This window comes from Oncorhynchus mykiss, chromosome 8 (genome assembly GCF_013265735.2).
Source record: "Oncorhynchus mykiss isolate Arlee chromosome 8, USDA_OmykA_1.1, whole genome shotgun sequence".
Classification (NCBI taxonomy): domain Eukaryota; kingdom Metazoa; phylum Chordata; class Actinopteri; order Salmoniformes; family Salmonidae; genus Oncorhynchus; species Oncorhynchus mykiss.
In genome coordinates, this window is record NC_048572.1 from 83696434 (window position 1) to 83710281 (window position 13848).

Here is a 13848-nt window from a genome sequence, read left to right on the forward strand (position 1 = left end):
GCCAATGGTGACTTTAAAACAGTTACAGAGTTGAGTGGCTGTGATAGGAGGAAACTGAGGATGGATCAACAACATTGTAGTTACTCCACAATACTAACCTAACTGACATGGTGAAGAGAAGGAAGCCTGTGCAGAATACAAATATTCCAAAGCATGCATCCTGTTTGCAACAAGGCATTAAAATGATGTGTTATATTTGTGGCAAATCCAATGCAACACATTAATGAGTCCCACTTTCTATATTTTCAAGCATAGTGGTGGCTGAATGGATATGCTTGTAATCGTGAAGGACTGGGAAGTTTTTCAGGATAAAAATATGGAGCTAAGCACAGACAAAATCCTAGAGGAAAACCTGGCTCAGTCTGCTTTCCACAAGACACTGTGAGATTCACCTTTTGGGGTTGGGGTTGCAGTCTAAAAATATTTATTTTATTATGTTCCTGGCCCCCAGCCATCCGCTCAAGAAACAATTGGCCCGCGGCTGAATCTAGTTAATGATCTCTGTCTTAGAGACTTACTCAGACTCACAGCTTTAATCACTTCCAAAGGTGATTCTAACATGTATTGACTCAGGGGCGTGCATACTTATGTAAATTAGATATTTCATTATTTCCTTTTTGAAGAAATGTGCCAAAATTTATAAAAACACATTATCACTTTGTCATTATGGGGTATTGTGTGTAGACTAGTGAGATAACAATTGAATCCATTTTGAATTCAGGCTGTAACACAACTAAATGTGGATTGAATCATGGGGTATGAATGCTTTCTGAAGGCACTGTAACAGGTGTTAGTCATCAGTAAGGGACAAGGGTTCATGTAATGAGATTGTATCAGATAAGGTCACTCCACAGCTTGAAATAGTACCAATGACCTTTTCCGGTGCCAGGGCAACTGGTTTGTACATTGTCAAGCAGGGCATTCACGTGTGTTGATGAGCAGAGTGTCACTAGTTCCAGCCATGGAATGGAAAGTGACAGTGGAGGAAGCGATACTGTTTGCAGCACAGTGATTTCTGTCACATTTTACTTTTACTCTCGTCTACAGTCAGAGACAGAACATCTCTGACCTAAACTCTCTAAACCTTTAGATATAAACAGAACATCTCTGACCTAAACTCTCTAAACCTTTAGATAGAGACAGAACATCTCTGACCTACACTCTCTAAACCTTTAGATAGAGACAGAACATCTCTGACATAAACTCTCTAAACCTTTAGATAGAGACAGAACATCTCTGACCCAAACTCTCTAAACCTTTAGATAGAGACAGAACATCTCTGACCTAAACTCTCTAAACCTTTAGATAGAGACAGAACATCTCTGACCTAAACTCTCTAAACCTTTAGATAGAGACAGAACATCTCTGACCTAAACTTTCTAAACCTTTAGATAGAGACAGAACATCTCTGAATCAAACTCTCTAAACCTTTAGATAGAGACAGAACATCTCTGACCTAAACTCTCTAAACCTTTAGATAGAGACAGAACATCTCTGACCTAAACTCTCTAAACCTTTAGATAGAGACAGAACATCTCTGACCTAAACTCTTTAAACCTTTAGAGAAAAGCAGAACATCTCTGAATCAAACTCTCTAAACCTTTAGATAGAGACAGAACATCTCTGACCCAAACTCTCTAAATCTTTAGATAGAGACAGAACATCTCTGACCTAAACTCTCTAAACCTTTAGATAGAGACAGAACATCTCTGACCTAAACTCTCTAAACCTTTAGATAGAGACAGAACATTTCTGACCTAAACTCTCTAAACCTTTAGATAGAGACAGAACATCTCTGACCTAAACTCTCTAAATATTTAGATAGAGACAGAACATCTCTGACCCACACTCTCTAAACCTTTAGATAGAGACAGAACATCTCTGACCTAAACTCTCTAAACCTTTAGATATAAACAGAACATCTCTGACCTAAACTCTCTAAACCTTTAGATAGAGACAGAACATCTCTGACCTAAACTCTCTAAACCTTTAGATATAAACAGAACATCTCTGACCCAAACTCTCTAAACCTTTTGAGAAAAGCAGAACATCTCTGACCCAAACTCTCTAAACCTTTAGATATAAACAGAACATCTCTGACCCAAACTCTCTAAACCTTTAGAGAAAAGCAGAACATCTCTGACCCAAACTCTCTAAACCTTTAGATAGAGACAGAACATCCCTGACATAAACTCTCTAAACCTTTAGATATAAACAGAACATCTCTGACCTAAACTCTCTAAACCTTTAGATAGAGACATAACATCCCTGACATAAACTCTCTAAACCTTTAGATATAAACAGAACATCTCTGACCTAAACTCTCTAAACCTTTAGATAGAGACAGAACATCCCTGACATAAACTCTCTAAACCTTTAGATATAAACAGAACATCTCTGACCTAAACTCTCTAAACCTTTAGATAGAGACAGAACACATCTGACCCAAACTCTCTAAACCTTTAGATATAAACAGAACATCTCTGACCCAAACTCTCTAAACCTTTAGAGAAAAGCAGAACATCTCTGACCCAAACTCTCTAAACCTTTAGATAGAGACAGAACATCCCTGACATAAACTCTCTAAACCTTTAGATATAAACAGAACATCTCTGACCCAAACTCTCTAAACCTTTAGAGAAAAGCAGAACATCTCTGACCCAAACTCTCTAAATCTTTAGATAGAGACAGAACACATCTGACCTAAACTCTCTAAACCTTTAGAGAAAAGCAGAACATCTCTGACCCAAACTCTCTAAATCTTTAGATAGAGACAGAACACATCTGACCTAAACTCTCTTAACCTTTAGATATAACCAGAACACCTCTGACCCAAACTCTCTTAACCTTTAGATTTAAACAGAACATCTCTGACCTAAACTCTCTAAATCTTTAGATATAAACAGAACATCTCTGACCCAAACTCTCTAAACCTTTAGATATAACCAGAACACCTCTGACCCAAACTCTCTTAACCTTTAGATAGAGACTGAACATCTCTGTGTCACGCCCTGATCTGTTTCACCTGTCCTTGTGCCTGACTCCACCAGGTGTCGCCCATTTTCCCCATCATCCCCTGTGTTCTTACACCTGTGTTTTCTGTTTGTCTGTTGCCAGTTCGTCTTGTTTGTCAAGCTTACCAGCGTTTATCCTGTCAGCTCCTGTTTTTTCCCAGACTCTCTTTTTCTCGTCCTCCTGGTTTTGGACCCTTGCCTGTCCTGACCCTGTACCTGCCCGCCTGACCACTCTGCCTGTCCTGACCTTGTACCCGCCCGCCTGCCCACTCTGCCTGTCCTGATCCTGTACCCGCCCGCCTGACCACTCTGCCTGTCCTGACCCTGTACCCGCCCGCCTGACCACTCTGCCTGTCCTGACCCTGTACCCGCCCGCCTGACCACTCTGCCTGTCCTGACCCTGTACCCGCCCGCCTGACCACTCTGCCTGTCCTGACCCTGTACCCGCCCGCCTGACCACTCTGCCTGTCCTGACCCTGTACCCGCCCGCCTGACCACTCTGCCTGTCCCTGACCCTGAGCCGTCCTGTACCTTTGCTCCACCTCTGAATTACTGAACTCTGCCTGTCCTGACCCAGAGCCTGCCTGCCGTCCTGTACCTTTGCTCCTACTCTGGATAATCGACCCCTGCCGGCCTTGACCTGTCGTTTGCCTGCCCCTGTTGTTACAATAAACTTTGTTACCTCACACGGTCTGCACTTGGGTCTTACTTTGATACCTGATAGTACGAACTGGCCCTGACTGACCCAGCAGACTTGGACCAGCTCCGCAACACCATCTCCTCCCAAGGAGCCACCATTGGTAGGCACGAGCAGTTGCTTCGCAATCTGAGGTAAGGGTTCCAGGCCGTGGCCGAACGTCACGACGCAGCCTTGGACGCATTGCGGGACCAATTCCGTGGGTTGCCTACTAGACAGCCGACCACGACGGTAACCTCCCAGCCCCTCTGTAACCCGGCTGGTAGCAGTGCCGTCATCCCGGTTTTCCGGGTACCCCACTTACCTCCCCCGGAGCGTTACGATGGAGATTCCAGAATCTGCCAGGCCCTTTCTCTCCCAGTGCTCCCTCGTTTCCGAGCTGCAGCCTTCTTCGTTCCCCTCGAACCGCTCGAAAATAGCATACATTATTATGCTGATGTCCGGGAGGGCACTTGACTGGGCCACAGTGGTGTGGGACCAACAATCCGCCGTTTGCCTCAGTCTGGAGGTATTCTTGGTGGAGGTGAGAAAAGTTTTCGAGGCTCCGGTATCCGGGAGAGAGGCTGCAAGGAAGTTACTCCAGCTTCAGCAGGACACCCTCAGTGTGTCAGACTACACGGTGGAGTTCTGCGTGCTAGCAGTGGAGGGTACCTGGAACCCAGAAGCTGTTCGACACGTTCCTGCACAGATTATCAGAGGAGGTAAAGGATGAGCTGGCAGCCCAAGAACTTCCCGACGGATCTCGACTCACTCATCGCTTTAACCTTCCGGTCGGCTACGGGAACGTAGGTGGGAGAAGAGGCCTGATTGTGGTCCCAATCGCTCACTCAGGGATCCCACCTTGCAGCTGATAAACTCCGGAAGTCCCAGGCGTCTACAGCCCCGAGAGGATCCGAGCGTACCCAAGTACCTCCAAGAGCCTCCCAACCCAACACAACCCAACACAACCCAACACCCAACAAAAATAGAGCAGAAGACAAGATACAACTAGACATATTAATGAGTGTCCTGTTACTATACGTTGATGAGTGTCCTGTTACCACATGTTGATGAGTGTCCTGTTAATAGATGTTGATGAGTGTCCTGTTAATAGATGTTGATGAGTGTCCTGTTACTACATGTTGATGAGTGTCCTGTTACTATACGTTGATGAGTGTCCTGTTACTATACGTTGATGAGTGTCCTGTTACCACATGTTGATGAGTGTCCTGTTAATAGATGTTGATGAGTGTCCTGTTACTACATATTAATGAGTGTCCTGTTACTATACGTTGATGAGTGTCCTGTTACTATACGTTGATGAGTGTCCTGTTACCACATGTTGATGAGTGTCCTGTTAATAGATGTTGATGAGTGTCCTGTTACTACATGTTGATGAGTGTCCTGTTACTATACGTTGATGAGTGTCCTGTTACCACATGTTGATGAGTGTCCTGTTACTACATGTTGATGAGTGTCCTGTTACTATACGTTGATGAGTGTCCTGTTACCACATGTTGATGAGTGTCCTGTTACTACATGTTGATGAGTGTCCTGTTACTACATGTTGATGAGTGTCCTGTTACTATACGTTGATGAGTGTCCTGTTACCACATGTTGATGAGTGTCCTGTTAATAGATGTTGATGAGTGTCCTGTTACTACACGTTGATGAGTGTCCTGTTACTACACGTTGATGAGTGTCCTGTTACTACATATTAATGAGTGTCCTGTTACTATATGTTGATGAGTGTCTTGTTATTAGATGTTGATGAGTGTCCTGTTACTACACGTTGATGAGTGTCCTGTTACTACATGTTGATGAGTGTCCTGTTACCACATGTTGATGAGTGTCCTGTTACTACACGTTGATGAGTGTCCTGTTACTACATGTTGATGAGTGTCCTGTTACTACACGTTGATGAGTGTCCTGTTAATAGATGTTGATGAGTGTCCTGTTACTACACGTTGATGAGTGTCCTGTTAATACTATTCAAATCTGAATCTAACTGGACAAACTACACAGTGGGATGGATGGCTGTGGAGGAAACTGACTTGAGAATGTTGTGTCCTTAGTTTTCTCTTGTATCCTACATCGCCCTCTGCTGCTGACCACAGTCATCACAGAATGCTTGGATTTAAATGTTAAGGAAGAGTAACAGATCTGACCACTAGAGGGCCATGTTGTCTATATATCACGGCATAGAAATGAGTGAAATCCTACTGCCCAGCTGTCAGTGGTCAGAGGGAGCCTGATTGCCCTCTTGAGTGAAATAACTTGCTTCTGTCTGCACCTTGGACGAAAATGTAAACATCAACATTAAGTGTCTGTTGACCTATGCCAGTACCCAGTCAGTCTTTTAGCCTACTTCAAAGCTGAAGCTGACCCGCGGAAAGACGGCAGACAGAAAAACAGACAGACACACACACACACTTAAGATAGGATAGGAAACCTGAGTTACCTCAGGGAGACACGAGGAGAAGAACAGGATGATATTTCACCACTATGCTGCTTTAATCCACCGTCTCAAGCTCTCCCAACCTACGCCACTGCCTCAGAATAGAAGTGATTGGAATGATGACGGACGGAGGGCCTCCGCCGAGGGAGATGACCGTCCTGAATAGAAATACAATGCAACATGTCTAGCCTGGGCTTTAATATAAACGCTGTAGGAACCTTTTAGTCCAGGACCGGGGCTTAACCCAGGACTCTCTGGAAAGCGGTGGCAAGTGCATCCCAGGTGAATCTAGTCCCTGTACATTCCATTCCAACAGTCACAAACTAGAGGTCTACCCTGGGGTTAGGAGAAAGGGCTGTGTTTCATTAAAAATGGCAGAGGGGGAGGGGGCAACTGTTACTGAGAGGACTACCGAGTTGCGCAGCGGTCTAAGACACTGCGTCTCCGTGCTTGAGGCATCACTACAGACCCTGGTTCGGTCCTGGGTTGTATCACAACCGGGATACAGGGCTGGGTTTCATCAAAAGTGGCTGAGGTGGGCTCCAGATATGAGTCCCCTGATCCCGAGGATGATAATATAAAATGTTCCAGAAGTCAAACGTAAGCACAAATGGAGTGGCCAGTGGGTTCCCAAACCTGTGTGTGTGTGTGTGTGTGTGGTAGGGGGGGTGTCATAACCCTTTATGTATTCTTGTGTTTACCTATCAACATGTTGATAGAACAACTTTATGAAACTTGAAATGTAACCCATCTGTGACACACACAAACATACATACACACAGTGTATCCATTCCCATTCCCATATCCGTACAGTGTATCCACAGTGTATCCATTCCCATAGCGTTTGTGTATGAACTTAGCTGTACTTTGGCTGGACTGCATGGTCCCAAGGGGACCTGGCTGCTTTTAGGGGAGTTTTTACCATACAAGGAGAAGAGGATTTGAGCTGCATTTCCTGTGGGAGGGTTCTGATTTCTCTCTCTCTCTTTCCTTCCCTCTCTCTCTCTCTCTCTCTCTCCTTCAATCTCCCCCCCCTCTCTCTCTCTCTCTCTCTCTCTCTCTCCTTCCTTCCCCTCTCTGTCTCTCTCTCTCTCTCCTTCACCCCCCTCTCTCTCTCTCTCCTTCTCTCTCTCTCTCTCTCTCTCTCTCTCTCTCTCCTTCCTTCCCCCTCTCTCTCTCTCTCCTTCCCTCTCTCTCTCTCTCTCCTTCCTTCCCCCTCTCTCTCTCTCTCTCTCCCAACCTCTCCTTCCCTATTTCCCTCCCTCTCTTTCTCTCTCTCTTTCTCTCTCTCTCTCTCTCTAAAAGGGTCTACCCACCTCTCTACTCACTCTCTGTCCATCCTGAAGGAATGTGACACTCTTAGGACTCTTAAAAGGGTTCCTCGGCTGTCCTCATAGGTGAACCATTTGAAGAACCCTTTTTGGTTCCAGGTAGAACCTTTTTGGGTTACATCTAAGCCCGTTCTACAGACGGTTCTACATGGAACCCAAAAGGGAGAGAGCGAGAGAGAGAGAGAGAGAGAGAGAGAGAGAGAGAGAGAGAGAGAGGGGAACACATGTATTAATCTACAGGGCATTCAGAAAGTACTTAACTTTTTCCACATTTTGTCACGTTACGGGCCTTTTTTAAAAAAATCAATCTACACACGATACCCCACAATGACAAAGTGGAAGCAGGTTTTTAGAAATGTTTGTACATTTATTAAAAAGAAAAATCAGAAATACCTTATTTGCTGTAGTATTCAGACCCTTTACTATGAGACTCGAAATTGAGCTCAGGTGCATCCTGTTTCCATTGATCATCCTTGAGATGATTCGACAACTTGATTGGAGTCCACCTGTGGTAAATTCAGTTGATTGGACATGATTTGGAATGGCACACAGCTGTCTATATAAGGTCCCACAGTTGACAGTGCATGTCAGAGCAAAAACCAAGCCATGAGTTCGAAGGAATTGTCCGTAGGGTTCCGAGAGGACTGTGTCGAGGCACAGATCTGGGGAAGGGTAGCAAAAAATGTATGCAGCATTGAAGGTTCCCAAGAACACAGTGGCCTCCATCATTCTTAAATGGAAGAAGTTTGGAACCACCAAGACTCTTCCTAGAGCTGGCTGCCCAGCCAAACTGAGCAATCGGTGGAGAACAGCCTTGGTCAGGAAGGTGACCAAGAACCCGATGGTCACTCTGACAGAACTCTAGAGTTCCTCTGTGGAGATGGGAGAACCTTCTAGAAGGACAACCATCTCTGCAGGACTCCACCAATCAGGCCTTTACGGTAGAGTGGCCAGACAGAAGCCACTCCTCAGTAAAAGGCACATGAAAGACCGCTTGGAGTTTACAAAAAGGCAACTAAAGGACTCAGACCATGAGAAACAAGATTATCTGGGTTGATAAAACCAAGACTGAACTCTTTGGCTCGAATACCAAGCATCACGTCAGGAGGAAACCTGGCACCATCCCTACAGTGAAGCATGGTGGTGGCAGCATCATGCTGTGGGGATGTTTTACAGCGACAGGGACTTGGAGACATGTCAGGATCAAGGGAAAGATGAACGGAGAAAAGTACAGAGAGATCCTTGATGAAAACCTGCTCCAGACCGCTCAGGACCTCAGACTGGAGTGAAGATTGACCTTCCAACAGGACAACGACACTAAGCACACAGCCAAGACAACGCAGGAGTAGCTTCGGGACAAGTCTCTGAATGTCCATGAATGGCCTACCCAGAGCCCGGACTTGAACCCGATTGAACATCTCTGGAGAGATCTGAAAATAGCTGTGCAGCAACACTCCCCTTCCAAACTGACAGAGCTTGAGAGGATCTGCAGAGAAGAATGGGAAAAAAAACTCCCCAAATACAGGTGTGTCAAGCTTCAAAAAAGTAAAGAGTAAAGAGTCTGAATACTTATGTAAATGTGACATTTCAGTTTTGGGGTTTTAATACATTTGCAAACATTAAAAAAAATATTTAAACAATTTGCTTTGTCATTATGGGGTATTGTGTGTAGATTGGTAAGGGGTGGAAAAATATTTAATACATTTTAGAATAAGGCTGTAATGTAACAAAATGTGGAAAAAGTAAAGGGGTCTGAATATTTCCCAAATGCCCTGTCCGTATCCATCCACTACAATGGCTGTCAAAGATTCCCCTCAACAACGTAATCCGAGTTTTAGAGGGTCAAAGATTTCCTCGGGACATGAACTATAGACTCATGTCTCACTCATGTCGATTTTAGTAGTTGTGGGGGATTTGTACCTTAGTGATGTATTCAGATGCTACTACAGGGTAACCTGATATACAGAGAGAGAGAGAGAGTGTGTGTGTGTGTGTGTGTGTGTGTGTGTGTGTGTGTGTGTGTGTGTGTGAGTGAGCGCGGGTGTTCTGCTCTACTTTCACCCAAACCCTAACCATCAATAGTCGGTGTCTCATTGTCTTCCTCTCTGACCATCATCACAATCATCATTATCACCATATTTATCAAACATAACATTACATTCTTTTAATTTTATCCCCTGGGACATTTGTCTATATTCAACAAGTTCATACAGTTTCAAGTCAGAATTAATTTTATCCCCTGGGACATTTGTCTATATTCAACAAGTTCATACAGTTTCAAGTCAGAATTAATTTTATTCCCTTGGGTATTAGTCTATATTCAACAAGTTCATACAGTTTCAAGTCAGAATTAATTTTATTCCCTTGGGTATTAGTCTATATTCAACAAGTTCATACAGTTTCAAGTCAGAATTAATTTTATTCCCTTGGGTATTAGTCTATATTCAACAAGTTCATACAGTTTCAAATCAGAATTAATTTTATTCCCTTGGGTATTAGTCTATATTCAACAAGTTCATACAGTTTCAAATCAGAATTAATTTTATTCCCTTGGGTATTAGTCTATATTCAACAAGTTCATACAGTTTCAAATCAGAATTAATTTTATTCCCTTGGGTATTAGTCTATATTCAACAAGTTCATACAGTTTCAAATCAGAATTAATTTTATTCCCTTGGGTATTAGTCTATATTCAACAAGCTCACACAGTTTCAAGTCAGAATTCAACATTAATCTGTGGTTCTCAAACATCAAATTTATATGTTGTTCCAAATGTCAAATTTCGAAGTGTTTAAGTTTAAGTTTAGACATTAACTCTGAATGGTTAATATAAGGGTTAAGTTTTGGGATATAGCTTAAAACAAAATCTCAAAAACAACTTTTTATTACCGTTGTGACAACACTGTTCTCTAATTTCACCACCCTTTATTTTTAGACAGAGCAGCTGTTAGTGTTCGTGAAAGTCAATTCCACAGTCACGGAATTACGCTATGATTCTATTTTAACTTTAAAATGGATGCCAAACCAAAACCACTGATTTCAAAGTTAAACAAGCCATACAACTCTATGCACAAGGACAACTTTGAACAATTTACACAGACATTTTTGGGCTCCTGAGTGGCGCAGCAGTCTAAGGCACTGCGTCTCAATACTAGGGGTGTCACTACAGACCCTGGTTTGATTCCAGGCTGTATCACAACCAGCTGTGACTGGGAGTCCCATAGGGCGGCGCGCAATTGGCCCAGCGTCGTCTGGGTTAGAGTTTGGCCTGGGTAGGCCGTCATTGTAAATAAGAATTTGTTCTTAACTGACTTGCCTAGTTAAATAAAGGTTAAATAAAATAAAAATGTTTTAAAAAATCACACATTAACTGAAAGAACTGTGCAAGTGCAAAGATTGGTAACAGAATTACGGTAAAATCTCTTGTCAGTTTTTTTTTATTTTCCATCATGTTTTCTAAAAACTATGTTGAATATCTGCTCTGAATTAAAACCCAAAGATGTCTGCAGGGAATTGCACATCCAGGTGCGGGACAGAAGAACGTATCGAAGAAGAAAATAATAATGTCCACAACTCTAGTATGCTCCCATGGTGATTTAATCAGACACGCAATAAAGACAACGTTTTTCGATGACCTGACAAAGACCCATTGTCTTTATTGTGATTTAAATCACCTAGAGCTGTGGACATTTCTTTTAGCTATAACATGACACCTTGAGTCTGATCTATTTTGTATTTGCTTATTGAACTACAGTAGGTGAAGGAATTACGGTAACGGAATTACAGTAACAGAATCACATCATGGGTCCCTGATCTGTACTATAGAGAAATACATAATTATGGATATAAATATAATTATCTTCATGGTGATGTATGTTAAATAGGTGGTAGATACATACAACGGTAGAGATATGGTGCCCACACCACGTCTATTTTAACCCTAACCCTAAAGCTAATTTTCTTGCAATTCTATACATTTTGCCATGTCTAACGTGCATTCATGTGATATTTGAGTGACTAAAAAAAATGACAACAATATCTATGGGCTAAAAAAACAGTTGACATGGTCTAGTTGACCTTTCTGACAAGTTGTAAATATCTCTCTAAGGTCGACAATGACTGACATGACAAGAGGAACTGATGATGCACTACCCAATTTAGAAATGGCACCTTGTGCGTTCCACTATTAGATCTTTAACGAGTAAGGTTTTGAAATAATAATAAAATCATTTGAAACTAATCCGATCAGTTAGTTAGATTTATTGCACCCGTTACGGAGATGGTTGTGCCAGTTTAAATGGTTTAGGTCGTCTCCTTTGTCAGTGTTCCTGACCCTGACAGTCATTCTGAATGTTGCAGGTGAATACAATGTCCAACTGTTGGATCTGTCTGCATGACGTGACTTGCAGGCCTGATGTGGCCTGTAAACCAGGAGATTCCTAACACCACTATGGTAAGAAACTCACTTGGTGAAGTCCACAAGACTGAAAATGAATAAATTCAACAACCATGTCTCTGTCACTAACAAATACAGTCATGGGTAGTAACTCTACAATTCACTCAAAAAAAAACAAGGCACAATGGGAAATTATATTGGAGGTGAGGCTTGATGGAGGCTTGTTGACTTTCAATTAGTTATTTTTGGCTCCCCGTGAGTGGAAGTGTTGTACCAGTTTAAGTGGTTATGTTAAATAAAAAATTGAGAGTGTCTGCTGCCAGTTCTGATGTTTTTGTAAATGTTTACATAGGAGTATGTGACAGTAAAGACTGAAATATAAATATTAGTGTAATGTCTTAACTCAGCACTGAGTGACCTTGTCAAGATATACGACGGACCTCTTGATGTAGCGATTAAAAACACTATAGGAGGCGTTATTGCATAACACTGACAAAGTGTGACAGCGTCAGCACTAAGCACCGTGTTGAATTAACACCGGAGAATTGGCTGTGCAGAGACAGTAGCTGCCAGCTGACTGAGTCTTTCTGTCCCTAGTCATCAGAGACAGTAGCTGCCAGCTGACTGAGTCTTTCTGTCCCTAGTCATCAGAGACAGTAGTTCCCAGCTGACTGAGTCTTTCTGTCCCTAGTCATCAGAGACAGTAGCTGCCAGCTGACTGAGTCTTTCTGTCCCTAGTCATCAGAGACAGTAGCTGCCAGCTGACTGAGTCTTTCTGTCCCTAGTCATCAGAGACAGTAGCTGCCAGCTGACTGAGTCTTTCTGTCCCTAGTCATCAGAGACAGTAGCTGCCAGCTGACTGAGTCTTTCTGTCCCTAGTCATCAGAGACAGTAGCTGCCAGCTGACTGAGTCTTTCTGTCCCTAGTCATCAGAGACAGTAGCTGCCAGCTGACTGAGTCTTTCTGTCCCTAGTCATCAGAGACAGTAGCTGCCAGCTGACTGAGTCTTTCTGTCCCTAGTCATCAGAGACAGTAGCTGCCAGCTGACTGAGTCTTTCTGTCCCTAGTCATCAGAGACAGTAGCTGCCAGCTGACTGAGTCTTTCTGTCCCTAGTCATCAGAGACAGTAGCTGCCAGCTGACTGAGTCTTTCTGTCCCTAGTCATCAGAGACAGTAGCTGCCAGCTGACTGAGTCTTTCTGTCCCTAGTCATCAGAGACAGTAGCTGCCAGCTGACTGAGTCTTTCTGTCCCTAGTCATCAGAGACAGTAGCTGCCAGCTGACTGAGTCTTTCTGTCCCTAGTCATCAGAGACAGTAGCTGCCAGCTGACTGAGTCTTTCTGTCCCTAGTCATCAGAGACAGTAGCTGCCAGCTGACTGAGTCTTTCTGTCCCTAGTCATCAGAGACAGTAGCTGCCAGCTGACTGAGTCTTTCTGTCCCTAGTCATCAGAGACAGTAGCTGCCAGCTGACTGAGTCTTTCTGTCCCTAGTCATCAGAGACAGTAGCTGCCAGCTGACTGAGTCTTTCTGTCCCTAGTCATCAGAGACAGTAGCTGCCAGCTGACTGAGTCTTTCTGTCCCTAGTCATCAGAGACAGTAGCTGCCAGCTGACTGAGTCTTTCTGTCCCTAGTCATCAGAGACAGTAGCTGCCAGCTGACTGAGTCTTTCTGTCCCTAGTCATCAGAGACAGTAGCTGCCAGCTGACTGAGTCTTTCTGTCCCTAGTCATCAGAGACAGTAGTTCCCAGCTGACTGAGTCTTTCTGTCCCTAGTCATCAGAGACAGTAGCTGCCAGCTGACTGAGTCTTTCTGTCCCTAGTCATCAGAGACAGTAGTTCCCAGCTGACTGAGTCTTTCTGTCCCTAGTCATCAGAGACAGTAGCTGCCAGCTGACTGAGTCTTTCTGTCCCTAGTCATCAGAGACAGTAGCTGCCAGCTGACTGAGTCTTTCTGTCCCTAGTTATCAGAGACAG